The 18629-nt window shown below is 36.1% G+C and overlaps 1 non-coding gene across 1 annotated transcript; it reads left to right on the top strand.

The window, feature by feature from the left end:
• Window positions 1-17824: 17824 nt before the first annotated feature.
• On the top strand, window positions 17825-17928 carry LOC122025878. The gene has a single exon (XR_006123901.1). It is a non-coding gene; the product is annotated as a small nucleolar RNA R71 (small nucleolar RNA).
• The last annotated feature ends 701 nt before the right edge of the window (window positions 17929-18629 follow it).

The following is an 18629-nucleotide window of genomic DNA, read 5'->3' on the forward strand; positions in this document are numbered from 1 at the left end:
TCAAACCAAATGGTACCCCTAGTGATAATATAAGAAATAACTGATATCAAATAAATGAAAGCTAACACAACCATTAATGTAATATAAAATCACCAAACTCATAACAATTGATGCATATATGTACGCATTTACGTGTGAATATACTCAACTGAACAAGGTAAAAGTCATACTATTCTAAGAAACTCAAATCGCTAAGAAAGAAAAACCATAAATACTATTGGTGCAATATCCCTTTGGTCAAGGTTGACCAGGTTGACTAAGCTTGAGTTGGCGCAAGCTTGAGTCTTGATGTTTGAGTTTCGATGTTTGACAATACATGGAGATTGCAGATACAATCGTCCGTTTGGGAAGATTGTTGATACAATTCCCCTCTAGTCAAGGTTGACCAGTTAGATGTGAAGAAGAGTCAAGTAGGTCAAAGGGTTGACCGAATACTTGATTGGGAAAGTCCTAACTGGAGGTTAGGTAGTCGAAAGTCTTGGTGAGTGAAGCCAGGCAGTTGGAAAATCCTAGTGAGAGAAGCTAGGTAAAAGACCTAGTGAGTGAAGCTAGACAGTTGAAAAATCCTAGTGAGTGAAGCTAGGTGAAAGTCCTGTTGAGTGAAGCCAGGCAGGTGAAAGTCCCGGTGAGTGAAGCCGAGCAGTGGGAAAATCCTAGTGAGTGAAGCCAGGTGAAAAATCCTAGTGAGTGAAGCTAGGTGAAAGTCCTTGTGAGTGAAGCCAGGCAGATGGGAAGTCCTAGTGAGTGAGGCTAGGTAGATGAAAAGTCCTGGTGAGTAAAGTCAGGCATGAGGAAATCCAGGTGGGTCAAGTGTGATCGGACATCTAGTCGAAATCCAAGTAGGTCAAAGGGTTGACCAGATACTTGGCATGAGGAAATCTAGATGGGTTAAGGGTGGTCGTACATCTAGTGGAAGTCCAAGTGGGTCAAGGTTGACTGGACACTTGACACCAGAAGAAAAGTCCAAGTGGCTCAAAGGGTTTGACCGGACACTTAGTGAAGGAGACCTAGCAGGTCAAGGTTGACCGGATGCTAGGCATAAGGTTCCAATAGGTCACGGTTGACCGGATGTTGGGTTCAGGAGCCTTGGACTTGATTTAAGCAAGTCAAAGGTAGGTCAATTGATCAACCAATCGATTGAACCGTAGTCCAATCGATCAACCAATCGATTGAACCGTAGTCCAATCGATCAATTGATCGATTGGATGTGTGCCGCGAAGAAGGTTTGGCCCAATCAATCAATCGATCGATAGGGAGCAATTATCGTAAGCACTGAACCTCTCCCAATCGATCAGCCGATCGATTGGGTATCTCCAATCGATCGATTGAGCATCTCCAATTGATTGGCCGATTGATTGGAGACTGGATTTCTCGCGCATAGACCGGGAAAGGCTGGATCGATTGGTCGATCAATTCAGCCATTTCCAAAGAGCAAAGAGGCGCTCTAAATCGATTGACTAATCGATTCAAAGACTCCCTAATCAATTGAGAGTGTTCACATTCCACAAGTGTACGGAAATGTCGTAAGTAATCATAAAAGATATCGTATCCAAAGGGACTGGTATAAGCACTAAAGATATCTCAACTCGAATTAGCTAAACAACAAATCAATGGATTGACAAAAGCAAAGTACAACTATGCAAAGTAGAACATAGAAACTAAAGAATAAGAAACAAGAATAAGGGCTATGATAAAGGTATGTTCTAGGAGTTTCTGTTTCTTTGTAAGATTATTCAATGTAAATGATCTACCAAATCTTATTGCTCAATTGTTCATCGTTTGTAGGAGGTTGTCGGTTCCCTCTTGCAATAGACAACCGACCTAGGACTGAAATCTATACCTAAATGTGATCAATTAGGAATGAGTCTATGTTGTCCTTACACGGACTTGCCTGTCACGTGCATCCCTCGGATAATCAACATAAGAATTCATCTCTCCTCAACCACATCAAGATATAAGATATGAACACAAACAATCTATCCTACCCCCTTGAATAACCTTATTTCACCCTCGAGATTATCTCTTAAACGTCCTTACACAGGCTTGTTCCTGTCACGAACGTCCCTCAAAAAATCGAATGGGAAATAATCTCTACAAGATTCACAAGGTATTCAAACATTCAATTAAGAATGAGCATTAGGTCCAAATCACAACATTCCACACAAGATCAAAGAGATACAAAATAGGACAAAATCATTGAAATAGGAAATTGGCAAATCCACAAGAGTTTTACATCAAATCTTTATTACAAATATTCCCTTCATCCTAGAACAAGAAATCTAATCCATAGAACAAGGAAAGAAATCCAAAGATAAGAAGAATACAAACATCTTGATCCCAAATCCAAGAAAGAAAGGGAAGAAAAGCTTATCTAAGATGATGAACCATCTTCGGATCCAATCCTCGTTCCTCGGAGTCGAAACGATGAAGATCTACCCTTAGATCGTCGGAAATCCCTCCAAGAAGGTGGAGGAACGCCCAAATCTTGATTTCCCCCCAAAAGGGAGAAGATCCCCTTTCAAATGATGAAGACACCCTTATATAGAGAAGGGGTTTGGGTGCCACACGGCCCCGTGACACGACCGTGTGAGGCTCACACGGCCTGTACTACTCCCCTCTCTGCCAAGGTGACACGGCCGTGTGAAGCTCACATGGCCTTGGCATGCTCTGCCACTGCCCCCTTGCACGGCCGTGTAGATCTACACGGCCTGCACTGCCTCCAGTTCTGGTACTCCTGCACGGCCATGTCTGGAACACGGCCATGGCTGGTTTGGTCTCTGGATGGCTTACACGGGTGTGTCTGGGACACGACCATGTTCTTCTCCTGCTCTGTCAAGGTTACACGACCATGTGAATTCACACGGCCATGTTATTCTTCTCCTCTGGAAACATTACACGGTCGTGTGGCTCACACGACCATGGGTCATGTAGCTCACACGGCCGTGTAGAGCTCACACCTCCTTGCATGGCCCTTGCACACCCCTTGTCTTAGCCCTTGCACACCCCTTGTCATTGACCTTGTCATAGCTCTAAATTGAAATGTTTCATTTAAGTGTCTTTTACACCATCAAGATGGAGTTTTCTCTGGTTGAAATCTTCATCAAAGTTGTAGATCTTGAAGTCATCTACAAATCGGTATAAAGAACAACCTAAAACTCTAATCAAGCACAAAGTTATGGTCATTTTACTTTTGGTCTGCAGTGCAAGAAATCTCACACGGCCTGCACACGGCCATGTGATGTTCACACGGCCTCAACACGCCCCCCATACGGCCTTGACACGGCCGTGTGGGTGCCACACGGCCAGAACATGAAGAAAACTTAGTTTTGCATGCCCATGTCACTCTGGAAGCTCTCGACTTCATTTAAACTCCGTTTTTGCTCCAAATCATGTCCTATCAATCAAAACAAGCAAAGAGTAGATCTCCGAACAAAATATAATGGAAGTATGACATTATAAAGAAATAGGGTGCAATAAACATAGATTATGCGCATGAAGTACAAGAAGACACTACAACAAAAACTGCAAACGACAACGGATATTATCCGTTGTCGTAGGGTAAAAAAACCGTTGTAACTGTGGGTGTTGTAGAATGTATTGCCCTACGACAACGGTTTTGAATCCGTTGTCTTTGTAGACATTTGACAACGGTTTTTATCCGTTGTTGTTTATATGCCCAAAATTTGGCTACGAAGGATACGACAACGTTTTAAAACCGTTGTGGTAGATAATTTCAACAACAGAAATAAACCGTTGTGGTAGACATGTTTTACAACAGATATAAACTGTTGTGGTAGATAATATTTGACATGTTTTGTTTTTTTTAACAACAGTTTTAATATATTTTACAACGGATAAAACCATTGTCTTTTATCACTTTTTAGAAAAAAATTTCGTTGTGGTTTACCTAGTTTTTACAATATTTTTAACTGTTATCTTTAATGTTCATTAATACCAAACAACCAATCTTATTTTACTATAAGCAAACCACCAATACAAAACTAAATATTTACTACATTAAATCCAAAATAAACATCCTTATATAATTCATCTTGTAGCCACATATACAAAAATATACGAAATGAGTTGTTACTCATCAAAATACACATGTTTTCCATTACTCTCCATATACACTACATCACATGTTTTCCATTTGTTGTTCTCCATATGGCTTTTAATTTACAAAATAGCAAGGCAAGCTACATCCTAACAAAGCTCACTTCTTACATCAAAAAAACTCAAGCTGCCTCACGAATTAGCCGACTTGCAAGAGAAAAGTTTAACAAAACTTATCAAATTCCAGAATTCCAAAAGGAGAATGTAATTAACCAATCTGTAGTGCATAGAAGGCGAAAATAAACCAAATGAAGGAAACAAAAAGAGGTGTTTATTAGAGAATAATAGTACATGGAATCTACTAGGAGCAGTGATACCTAGCTTAGCATAGTTTACTAAATAATTAGCACTACATGCAGCTAACATTATTTAAGTGAACTATCATCCAAGATCAATAGAATCCATGCAAAGCGCATTACATCCATTAACATCTTGAAACAAAATATTCATGCAATTTTCTGTGCCATTTTCCAGACTTCATTACCTTTGAGACCTGGTAGGCACAATATGCTTTTCCATTTTGCAAGTAACAAGTTGCCAGGAGCTGCAAATTGATCTGCAATAAACAGACCCATCACAAAAGCATAAGTGAAAGTAAAAAACATGGGTTCAAAATCTTCCAATTAAAACTTGAACCAAAAGAATTGGATCATCATGATGAGTTATGGTAGGGTGAATTGTTTGTAGAGCTAAAACAATTCCATAAATTCCTCAAAATAGAAATCACATACGCACAGCTTTAATAATTACATAGGACACCTAAAAGAACCAAAGTGTCAATCAAATAAGTGTAGATTAAGAGCTATAATATTCACTACATTCTAGTTGGAAAAATAGATTTTTCATTCCCATTTCATCAATACAAAGAGAAAATCTAACAAATTTAGCTGCAATGCACGTGCAATTCACGGGTAATTTACACTACTCGTCTAAGCAAAAGTATATAGAGCAAACTATTAAGAAATCAAACTGCAGTATATAGATGTTTTGTATATCAATATACTATGGATCATACACGAAATGCCTTTACAAGCTCTTCATTTCATTATTCTCAAGGAATCACTAACATGCATATAGATTAACATAGTTGTTCTTGATGAAGCATCATAATTGTCATTCGCGATTGTAAAAAGAAAAAATAATAAATTATAGGAGGAAAAACAAGATGAAGTCATGGCATATAGACGAAAACTATAAGGAGAGTACAAACAAGAAATTTGTAGAGCAACTCATAAGATATAAAAGGTCATCATCTAACAATTCACAAAGAGATAACTTCCACATTATCAGTCCTTGCATAATTCGGGAACAACTAAATAAGCTACTCACACAACCCAGCCATTTTAATTTTGGACCACAAAGAGAGGCAATAAATAAGGGAAATGTCAACTAATTCTGCTCATGGTAGAAATGCAAGAATGAAGTATTGAGCAAAGGAGATAGCTAACTGTGAATAAACAAATTATTGGTAGTAAGGAATAAAAATCAATAAGTCATGGAGTCACAAATAAAGTGTTCAACCATCTTTTGAAGTCTAGTAATTTATACCTAGTAATGAATATAGTCTAGTACGCAATCCGCCCATTCGGATCGCACTTCGTTAATTTCTTCGTTGGAGTAAATTGTTTTCTTGAACTGTTAACAAACCCAGATTAATTTAGTAAAAAAAATCAGTAATGAAGAAGCAAAGTCAAATAAAAGAAATTATTTAAGAAAATTGAGAATATGTCAAATATTACCATTGAGCTAAGTGAATCCATCTCGCCGATAGCATTTCCTTCAATAATTTCTCTCATAAATTTCATCACATAAAACCCACATTGCTTAGCATCAGGTTGTCGAGGACCCTATGTTAACAAAAAATTATCAATGAATAATGCACAATTAAATAGTTTTAAATTAATCACAAGTAAACATATGTGTGTATATATAATATACAAACATTTACGACTTCCCACATAGGCTTCTTTTTCCCTTTCCTTTGCTTGTTCGAATTGAACAATTTCAAACTCCTTTGTACAACAAGAGTTGAAAAATGAGTAATAAATTAAATTAAATGCTTAATTAAAAAACAAATATGTACTCACATATCCACTACATATTTCTAGTCCTCATAACGATTGTGATGATTAAGTGAATCGAACAAATAAACCATCTCCTCATAAGGGTCGATGACAGTCAAAATCCAATGACAACTATGCACAAAACAGATAGTCAATGCATAAATTCAACAGAATTGTTGAAATAAATCTATTAAAAATAAAATTATAATATTTATTTACCCAACATTGTGAGGTGCCAAAACTAGCTGATTTTTTGTTGCACCACTCAGCCTATCAGCCAACACACTTGCCCAGTTATTCAAGTATTCAGTCTTTTCATTTTTGTCAAGTTTGGATACATATGGCATTATTGGAAGTGTTTGTGGATCCACAAATCTGAACTTATCGACCTTGTTTTCTTTTTTCATCTTTTTGAAGAGAAACCTTCCATTCAAGCAAAAAAATGTTAGTATGTTAATACATATAAAATGAAAAAAATGAGTGATGTGAAAACTTACCACATGTAAGCAACCAGACAATTAGCAGATATTGGCTCCAACTCATAAATAGGTGTGATGTCTTCAATGTTCACTAGCAGTTCGTACTCATGGTCAAAGAAATCATGATAAAAAACAATTGATATAGTTTTTTCGGGGCTGTCCAAAACACGCATAGATTAACAGTACAATAAATGTAATGACCATGGCACATTTGATGGCAAGACAGGATTACTTCTTTTTGCAACACTTTTCTTCCTTTGAGGCTTCTACAAATTGCAAATATAAATATGTTAGTAGAAAGTTCTATCTCTTATGTTCAGCATCTTTCTGAACAACCCTTTAATTGGGTTTCAATTACCATCAATGTTCTTGTTCATGCATGTAACCTCAACGTACAGATTACATGTGTATGCTAGCTCTTATATATCTTGTATTACTAAATTGTATCCAACAAATACGTACAACCTTCAATCAAAATCTAAGAAGGTTTGGTTGGAAAAATCCAGCTAAACAACTATGCCAAGCAAATGAGAAAAAAACCAGAAAACCATACACTGACCAAATCAGAAGATGGAAATTTGTGGTTGCTGAAACGAGTCCTCAAAAATTCCCATTGAAGAATAAAATTTGTACTCTCAGTGTGGTGGTCGAATGAGTCAGAAATTTACCTCATTTTTCATCACTACCCAACGTGCAGGCCAAGCAACATGGGTCCCAATTGCGCCACCGATGGTGTCACATTCATTTGGAATGGGAAAGGGCAACCTTGCTGAATTCTCCACAACATCATCAATCGAGACGCGCATGCAATTCATGGGTAACGGGACACCATGAAATAATTTTCCATCCCCATTGGCATGAACAACTGTACCATAGGCCACAATATTGGACTTTGATTCCAGTGACAGTGCAACTGGCATACCCTAGAAGACAATCAATCATGTCATACATTGATGGACTCATTATTGCAAATAATATTAAGTATCCATAATTAAATACATATATACCTGCAAAAACTCAATCTTGCTTAAAACTTGCATGTCCTCATCATTCAAAATTTTACTCTTCTCTGGTTTGATCTTATCCTCACTCGTGGTAGGCAACTTCACTGAGCAACTACCTTTCTCCTCAAACTCAAAGTCGAATCCACCCTTTTTGAACATTTCTTCAAGTTTCTGTATGTGTGTATCTTGTTCTACTATCCGTGCACTTTGTTCTGAGGTTAGCTTCTTTGCATCTAACAACTCCTTTTGATGATGAAGGATTAAGTCACCATCCTGCAGAGGACTATTCCAGATTCTGAAAACATTAAAATAGATTGTTGGAGTAATATGACCTCCAATCCCCCTAACACGCCCAACATGTTCTTCAGAATCTAGTGCATTTGTGAGGATATCTTTCCTAGCCCCTTCAAACTGCAGCTTCCCCTCCTTTTTTTGTTGAACGTAATCATCCTAACATGCCCAGACAAACAAAATATTTACTAACAACAAAATTAATCAATAAAAAATAGTTATTTTTCATGTATCACATACAATCTTTTTTGCTGTAATTTTGAGATCATCGCCTTCAAATTCACCCTCCTTATTGGCTCGCCCTCTCTTCCAAACAATAGCTCGATTTATATCATCATCATTACATAAATCAGATGCCTACAAAAAAAAATGAATCATGCCCTGTTCCTACAAAATCATATTCAAAAATAAACCACCAGCTTCAACATACTCACAATTTCGTCAGCGAAACGTGCATATCCTTTACGAGACAGCCGATGAGGGTATACGTTCTGTCTTCTTCTATTCTTTTGTTCATCACTTACTCTCTACTTAAAAATTAAAATCAATTAAGTTCACTATCAACATTCAAAATATATATATGTGAACTTTAATGCAAATTGTCTGTGGTGTAGAGAAAAAATAGCAATCTATGGAAGGTTCAAGGAAATAAATAGTTAGAGAACCCTTAGCCTTAGAATTACACAAGGAAACAAGTAATGTTATCTGTTAGAAGTATTGTTATAACAATTATCTCTTCTATTAAGAAACAAAGCAAATGAAAGAGAGATAATGTTATCTAAGCCATTATCAAAAACATATTGCTTGTTTCTTCGACTTTATGTTATAACAAAAGTAAAGATTTCAGAAAGGAGTAAAAGTATGAACCCTAGCATCAAGTAGATTTGCGTAAGATAAAAACCCCCTAGTATGGGTTTTTTCAGAAGGTGGAGAACTGGAAATTTTAAAACTGATAGCCTTGGAATGAATGAATCACACTATGTTAAATAAAGATCCTATTGTAGAACATCAGTTAAGGACCATTAGGACTATCTTCTAAAAATTAAAATCAATTATGAATCTTACCCTGAAGTCGGCAGACATGCGAGTTATTACAAAGGAACTCCAATCCTCTTGTGAAATACCATAGCCAATCGGGGGATCTTTCAACTCATCAGGTTTATCTAGCTTGCTGAAAACAAACTTTTGAGTGAGAAAAGCTTTATATTGACGTCATTTATTATTTGCTGAATGTAAACATCCTTTCCTCCAAATTGGGTCAATATTGTACGTCAGCTGTAAAAACACATAAAAAATTTAACAAGCACGTTAAATATAGCATAACCATTCGAGAGCTCATTTAAGTTCTCAAAGCATTCTAACTTACATTCACTGATTCCCATATTAACTCTTTAACATCATTTGGCACCTGCTTCCATGATTTGTAAGTTATTAAGATCTTTTCTCGAACAAGAACGCTAATGTAGCTTTACATTTCACCCGCAAATTCTTCAACTGGCTGTCCAATTTTATTGAAGCTAACATCCTTTTTAATTCCTTGGACCCTTAGCCTAACAAGCCTATCCAAACGTGTACACCCCCTCGATGTTCTTGTTGACTCCGTTTCTGTAGATTTTATTGAAGTTTGACCCTCGCAACTATTGTTAGTGGCAGAATATGAAGAACTTTCTTTAGCCTTCTGAATCCTCAGTAATCTCTTTGCATTAGCTGCCATAGTGTCCACATCCAAATTCTGATGAGAACCCTATTTCCTGCAAAAGGCAGCAACCTGTTAGACATTTAAATTATAGAGAAAATAAAGCGAGAATGAAGACAAATGACAGTTATATTACAATAAGAATAAATATGTTAACAAAATAGATCAACAAACAAAATTTACACACAGGTTAAACAATATATTACACTTAATTATTGTCAATCCATGTCCCATCACAGTCTTCACGAATGCATGATGGTTCATTTTCATCTATGTCGTCAACGTCCATTGATTCCATTGATATAAACCCTCCTGTGAAACTTGGATAGTGGATTGTAGCATTTTCCAACTCATCATCATTTATGTATTCCATGTGATCCCTAGTAGGAGTGGCAAGTACAACATGCCATGCAGGATCTTCAATGTAGAATATCTGTTTTGCTTGACTCCCCAAGATAAAAGAGTCAGATTTAAATCCAATTCTGTTGAGGTTTACCAACGTGAAACCAAGGTCATCAACTTTAATACCGGCATTATTCTCAACCCAATTACATTTAAACATCGAAACTTGAAAATTGTGATAATCGAGTTCCCAAATTTCTTGAATAACTCCATAGAAAGTCATGCCCGACACAATTGGATTTTTGTCCTTCGCACTAGCAACTTGCATTGTCTGTGCAACTAAGCTTACTCCGGAGTTTTGAACAGCTCGTGTATCATCACGCTCTTTTGTATGATACGTAACTCCATCAATCAAATAACTAGAGTACTTCAACACTTGATTGCTAGGTCCGCGCGCTATCCACTTCAATCTTTCTGATATTTGAGAGATGGAATTGCCAACTGCTCTCACACGATCACGTAACTAGCCAATAAACGTCCGGTTATGCTCATCTTGTAGCCACTTTTTGGATTTGGCTTTATGAGGAAAGCTTGAGTTCAAAAATTCCAGGTGCTCCCTAATGAACAGATTAGGGATAAGTTAACTAATGGAATACTAATAAGATAATTAGTAGAACGTAAGAACAGTGCAATAAATATTAATAAGTTAGAGAATTAATCGATATAAGGATCAACATCAACATCATTTTCAAAGACATAACGATGTGCTTGATCCAACTCATTATGACAAGTTGAGTGTAATATTGATCTAGATAGAGGCCTAGTAAGTTGTACTTGTCGATACCTTGATGGGATCCCAATTGTATGCACACTAGACATGTAATCCGAGCAAAATTTCATAGCCTCTTCAGCAATATAACATTCGGCTATACACCCTTCAGGATGATTGTGATTTCGCACATACCTTTTCAAGATCTTCATGAATATTTCAAATGGGTACATTCGCCTATACCAAACTGGTCCACACAATTTGACCTCCCATACAAGATGAACGGTTAAATGAATCATTATATCAAAAAAAGATGGGGGAAAATATTTTTCAAGCAAACACAACACTGTCACAATCTCTCTTTGCAAATCATTCTAACTTCGAGACATCTATCACTTTATTAAATAGCACGTTGAAGAAGCCACAAAATCGAGTGATAGTATCTCTAACATGTTTAGGCAAGACATCACGGATGGCGACTGAAAATAATTGTTGCATCAAAGTGTGATAGTCGTGTGACTTAAGGCCAATAAGTTTCAAGTCTTTCATCGACACCAGATTTTTAACATTGGATGAATATCCTGTGGGGACCTTTATTCCAAACAAAGATTTGCAAAGTTTTTTTTTCTCATCCTTACTTAGTGTATTACAAGCCGCTGGCAAAAAGGTTCTCTTCTCCCCCATCTTTGGTGCCAAATCAATCCTCAAATTCATCTCCACAAGGTCTAGTCTTGCAGCTACTCCATCCTTTGATTTTCCAGGAATGTCAAGCAAAGTACCGATCAGACTTTCACACACAATTTTTTCAATATGCATTATATCAAGAACATGTCGAACATGTAGATGTTTCCAATAATCAAGTTCAAAGAATATAGATTTCTTTTTCCAGCATGATATAGTTTCACCTTGCTTTAATTGAAACCTCCCATTTGCTTTTCCCGAACGATAATTAATTCTTTCAACTCGATCCAAAATTTCATGCCCAGTTAATGGTTTCAATGCAGGGTTAAGCTCTTGGTTCCCATTAAATTCTTTTTTTGCCTTCGATAAGGATGATTTGTAGGAAGAAATCTTCTATGACCTGTATAACTCATTTTTCTACTATGCTTCACCTTGTCGAATATGTTTCTTCACCACAAATAGGACATGCACAATATCCTTTCATAACACAACCTGACATGTTCCCATATGCAGGAAAATCATTGATTGTCTATAGTAAGACAACCCTAAGCAAGAAATTCTCTTCTCGACATCCATCATATGCATCAACACCTATATCCCATAATCTTTTTAAGTCATCGATCAAAGGTGCTAAGTAAACGTCAATATCATTTCCATGTTTTTTGGGACCTGAAATCAACAAAGTCAACATCATAAATTTTCTCTTCATACACAACCATGGAGGAAGGTTGTAAGTGATCATCACAACTAGCCAACAACTATATGCAGAACTCATCAAACTATGGGGATTGATCCCGTCTGCTGATAAGGCCAATCTAAGATTTCGAGGTTCAGTAGCAAAATCTGGCCACTTGTGATCCACTACTTTCCAAGCGGGCGCATCAGCCGGATGATGCAAGTAACCGTCAAGTACTCTTTTATCAGCATGTCAAGTTAACTTCTTACATATCTCCTTGTTCCGAAATAATCTTTGAAATCTTGGAATAGGCTGGAAGTACCAAAGGACCTTTGCAGGAACTCCATTTATCGTACCTTTTTTACCCAACTTCCACCTAGTCATCCCACATACAGGATAATTAGTCAAATTCTCATGCTCCTTCTGGTATAAGATACAATCATTAGTGCAAGCATGAATTTTCACATAATGCATCCCTAGTGCACATAAGCTTTTCTTTGCATCATACAATGATGAAGGCAATTCATTATCATCAGGAAGCATTTCTCCAAACAAACTTAGTAAATCTGTGAAACTTTTGTCACTCCAACTATATTTTGCCTTCAAGTTATACAATTTTACAAGTGCAGATAACTTTGTAAATTTGGCACACCCCGGATATAAAGGTTTATCAGCATCTTCAAGTAGCTTATGAAATTGGTTTGGATTCGTTGCATAACTATCAAATACAGCATGTACCATATCAATAGGTTCCTCGCCAAAAGATTTCTGTTCATCTTTCATTGAATTATTGTATTAAGTCTTTTCACCATGCCAAATCCATTTATGGTATGTTAAATCTATACCATTACAACACAAATGTGCTCTTATAATGTCAACATTTCTCTTCTGCAGGTTACAACATCTTGAATATGGGCAAGGTATTTCATTCGGATCAGTAGCATTTCGTAATGCAAATTGCAAGAAAGACTCTACCCCAACCTCATATTCATGTGATAACCTATTCTTTGACATCCAATTTTTGTCCATTTTTTATAACTATCAGCCCGAAACGTGTCAAAACCTACCTTCAAAAAACTATACATCATACAACAAGTTCAAAACACAATCTCAAGTACCAAATACTATAATAAAACATTCAAGGTAATAGAGTAATACTCGACATAAACCAACCGGACAGAAATGTGTTGTGTGATTTTGTGAGAACTAATTAATAAATAAATGGTGATATTAACAAATCTTGGGTGTACATATATACAAGAGGATCAATTGGAAAGATTATTGGCTAACAAACCCTCACCCTAATTGTTACAATGCCTCTCAACTTATTTGTTCATGTTATTATCTCAACTCTTGATCTAATCTAATGTTTGCGTTTATGTTAAAAAATACATGTGTCTTGATCTAATCTAATTATTTTTTTTAAAAAAAAATATTCCTTAATAAAATTAAATGAGCATAAATAATAAAGATGACATTAATTAATTATTAAAATAATGAGCAAAAAATAATGAACTTCATATTATGAAATTCAATAAGAGAACAAGCTATAATTCAATGTGCAGTTGTAAAGGATGTAAAAAGCCTAAACTTGCACTAGATAAGAAAAAAAAACTAAAAATGAGCATGAACGTACAAAAGTGTCAACATATGTCTAAAGAGCCAAAGGAAACAAAATTAAAAGTGTATTGAGCAATTACCACAAGAAACCGACTCCGTTCACATGGAACAGAACAAAAAGCCAAGAAGCTCATGGAAATGGGAAGAACAATCAAACGGGCAATGTACGAAACAACTATAAACTTCAAACAGTAATCAAAACAAAAAGGAAGGACTTTCTTCATTTCCCTTCTACCAATTTTCTGTTCCCCCAAATTCCATCTCCGTCCATCAAGTGGCAAGCCATTCAAGACCTAGAAAACCTATCTGAACACACTATTTCGACCAATAAAAGTGAATAACAAAAAGAAATCGATGCTTAAAACTAACACCTTCAGAGATCAAACACCACAAACTTTGACATATGAGCAGGCAAATGGCATGATGAAACAAATCAAAAGCTAAAAATAAGAAGAAAAGAGAATGTTGAGCTTGCAAATACAAGCATAGTGGAATCAAAAGTAGGTTTTGTTTTTTGAGATAAAATTTATGAACAAAGACAAGACCTAGGTTATGAATCTACCTTGACTATGGCTCTAGCACAAATCCAAAGAAGACAAGACCTAGGTTATGCATCGACGGACTAGGAGTGCCACCTTGGCCGAAGAAATACACCTCGTCCGATCAAAAGGTTCCACGAGCGAAAGAAGCAGCAATGGAAGGTCAAAGGGCCTCGTCGAACTCAGAACCCCGCTCACCAGGGAACGAGAGGAGCACACCTTCGTGGAGGAAGATCCAGGGGAGGCGTGAAGAGATTGTATGAGGAGAGGGAAAGAAAATTACATTAGGTTCGGGAGCGCGAAGGAAAAACACGGCATCGAAAAGAAAATAGTGAGGGAAAGGAAAACAGCAAGGGGGGAAAATGACCAAATTCAATTACAATGGTTTTTTCAAAACTGTTGTCGTAGCCGCTAAAAATGCGGATAAAGACAACGATTTATAAAACCGTTGTAAAAAGTGTTGTCGTTTTAAAAAAAATCGCTCAATGATAACAGTTTTGCCAAAACCGTTGTCTTTTATATTTAATGGGGAGTTCAAAGACAATGGTTTTGGCAAAAACTGTTGTCTTAGAGCAAATACGCAATGCTTTCTCTTAAAACCATTGTCGTAGGGGTGATGTCATTTGCAGTTTTTGTTGTAGTGAGATGTGCGTCAAAGTATGTATAAAAGTGTATATAATGTACGTACATCACACCCCCAGACTTAAACCTTTGCTTGTCCTCAAGCAAAATGTTGTAATCACGATTCATGTATTCAACAATGCATCATAATCCTTAATGCACTCTCCTTACTCTATCCACAAGTTTCATTAATGAGCATGATCATAGAAATAAACCTAGTATGACTTAAGCATAAGTCTCTTGTGCACGGTGCAAATAAGTAACTCAAAACCCTTCAAGTTTCAATCTTTGTCCTAGTCAAGTCGTCATCCAATTTGAGTTCCTAATGTTTCCGGTGATAGACACTTACCTGCTACACACTTGGTTCATATTTCTCAATCAACCCAAGGTCTCAAAGGCATGCTCAATATTAGGAGAACCATAGAAGTCATTTCCCCAGTAACCTAACTCAGTCTCAAAGGGGTGACTTTCTAGTTTCCACTCACGACAAATGTTTTTTATATCCCTTTTTTTCACTCTCTTTTTTTTTCTCTTTTTTTTTTCATCATGCACCTTTTTAAACACATGAGAGTTTATAGGCACATAAGTTGGGATATTTTGATTTTTCCAAATGAGTTTTTCAAGATTCGAGCCTCATCTAGTAACCAAAATGAAGTTTGATAAATCACCATGGAAACCAAGTACTAAACAAATAGGATGAATCATTACTATTTCAATGATATCAACTATTCAAGCATCAAGTCAAAGTGTAGTGAAAGTAAGATCCTTAAGGTTAAGCCAAGACTAAAACTTATTTCTAATTGATACTTAACTCAATTCATGCTACTCAAGATAGAGAAAAGAAGTACACTAAACATACTATCATCATTTACAATATCATGAATCAAGATAAAGAACGTGCTAACAATTTGCTTTAAGACAAGAAAACATAAAAATGGAGTTTGATGTTCTCAAGATGTATGCAACAAAAAATCAAAACAAAATGCAAGACATAAGCAAAAACAAAAACAAACAAAATAAATCAAATGCATCTAATGCATCCCCCCAGACTTAAACTTTTCATTATCCCAATGAAAACTAAAAGCAATGTGGAGGAGATTTTAAGAGAAGTTACCAAGTGATGAGCTCCAAATGGTTGACATTCATGTTTTTAAAGATACTCCTCCATCCAATACTCACATTCCTCCACAACTTTTAATTCTACAACAATAAGATAGATAAGAAAAATTAAGTAGAGGATACATGTTTATTATAAAGAGAGAACTAAAGTCAAAAAAGAAAATAAGGAAAATGAACTTGGGTTGCCTCCCAAGAAGCGCTTGTTTAAGGTCATTAGCTCGACCACCTCATTAGATTCATCAAAATCTTGCTCTTGGAGGGATAAGATATTTCAACACCCTCCTACCAAGGGCTCTTATTATGGAGGGAGCTTTCAATATAGGAGTTAAAAAATGAAGTATCGCTCTCTCCATCTTCGTCTTCTTTAAAGTTCTTTCGGGTGGTCGAAGACGGTTCGGATTGAACTTCCAATTATTAGCCCAAGTGAAATCTGCACATGCAAAGAAAATACAAATCTCCTACAAATATATTAGATAAGATAGAGCCATAACCATATTAAGATAAGTAGAATAAGAAATAAAAACTGGATCACATCCAACAAAGTCAATGATAGGTACCTCTATAAAATTTTCCAAAAGATCACAAGAAATACTAACTTGAAATTTATAAACATGTAGATATGACATTCTCTGAATCAAATGATGGTTCTGGCTCTGGCTCAGGTGTTGATGGTATTAATGATGGTGATTCTTGAGACTCTGCTATATCTACATGAGTCCCTACACATTGGTCCACAACATGCTCAATCCTTGCAACTCTTACAACATCTAAAGATTGTGTGGACAAAGGAGGTGATTCTTGAGATGCTGCTTCCACAACACAGCTTCCTACATATTGTTCCATATCAACATCATCAACACAAACATCAAAAAACAAACCAACATCAATATCCTCAATAGGAGAATCAACTATAGGAGGATCAATAACTTCACTTGCAGTTTTAAGTTGATCTACCACATCACATTCATCATCTGAAAATTCAATTTCATAGTAGCTTCCAATAAAACCTGGACGTATATCTAAAAACTCATTATCCACTACATTATCATCACAATCCTCATCTGAAGAGTCTTCATCTTTATACAGACTATGAAATCTGCACTCAACCTTACCAGTATCACAAAATTTTTTAAAGTCATTGTTCTCATTGACCCCCACTAACCTTTGTGGAAAAGGAACCCTTAGCGAAGGTCTTGGGGAAGGTACTTCTAACATCCCATATTCCCTTTTAGCTTTTGGAGGAGATTCAACTTGCTTATCTAGTGTTGGTATGATCAATAGTTGAGGAAAAGGTACTTGTGACACTTGGGAACCTCCTGGAATAATGGAACTGAGTTCATGTGATTTTCTATTGTTCTTCTCCTCAATTTTAAACATATCCTTCTTCAAAAATTCTTCTTGATTCTTGCCACTTCTCAACTTAAGATCATTATCATTTACACTAGATCTTGTCTGCGAAGGAGGAGAATCTTCTTTAAACCATTTTGAAATAATACTTTCAATCTTTGCCCCCAAATGTTTGAACTCCTCATTCTATGACTTGTGAATTTCAACATTCTTGGGTGGTTGAACTGCATTTTGTTTGACAGGCTCTCTTGTATTTATGGCTTTCACTTCCTGAATATTTAAGGGAGATTCCATCCAACTTTTGTTCGACCATCCATGGAGGTTCAATGCCACTTGATCAATTAATATATAAGCTTCTTCTATACTTTTGTCCATAAAAGAACCTCCAGCTGATGAATCTAACAAGTACTTATCTAAAAAGAAATTCCCCTATAGAATATGTATAAAATCAGCTATTTTCCAAACCATGATGAGGGCACTGTCTTTGGAGACTCTTGAATCTGTCTCATGCTTTAAATAATGATTCTCCATATGCCTAAGCAAAATTCGTAATGCAATTCCGTATATAAACTGTTCTGCTTAGAGGGAAAAAATGATTCAGAAATTGCTTCTCCAATTGCTCCCAACTTGTGATACTTTGAGGATGGAGAGAATATAACCAAGTCCTTGCTTTATCCTTGATACTAAAACGAAATTCCATCAATCGAACTGCATCTGTTGACACTCATTCACATTTCACCATATCACAAATCTATAACAATGTTTCAAGATGCAGATAAGGACTTTCTGATACTTCTCCTCCAAATTTGTGACTTTGTATCATGAAAATTAACTCTGAGTCTAGTTGAAAACTTTGTGCTTCAATTTGAGGTTGCACAATGGGAGATAAAAATCTTGCAGAAAAGGGTGTAGAAAAATTTCTCATGGGTCTGCTTGACATATTAGTGCTCATGGATATTCAAGAAAAAATTATTAGAGGTTGAAGAATCAAAGACAAGAAATAAAATGCAATATAAAAAGCAAGAAAGAAAATGCATAATTTAAATTGCAAGAAAGAAAGTGCATAATGAAAACTAGAAAGAAAAGACAAGAGGAAAAAGAAAAATATCTAGAATAATTCATATGCTAATCAACTAATGTGTTTATAAGTTCTTGTTATTTCTGATGCCTTTACGAAGTTTGATCTTCTCATACACAAGAACAATATTGCAAGATATATTTGTTCAAAAGAAAAGAAGAAAGAAAGAGGAATGTTGGATCAAAAGA

Source organism: Zingiber officinale, chromosome 9B (assembly GCF_018446385.1).
Source record: "Zingiber officinale cultivar Zhangliang chromosome 9B, Zo_v1.1, whole genome shotgun sequence".
In the NCBI taxonomy this organism is placed as follows: domain Eukaryota; kingdom Viridiplantae; phylum Streptophyta; class Magnoliopsida; order Zingiberales; family Zingiberaceae; genus Zingiber; species Zingiber officinale.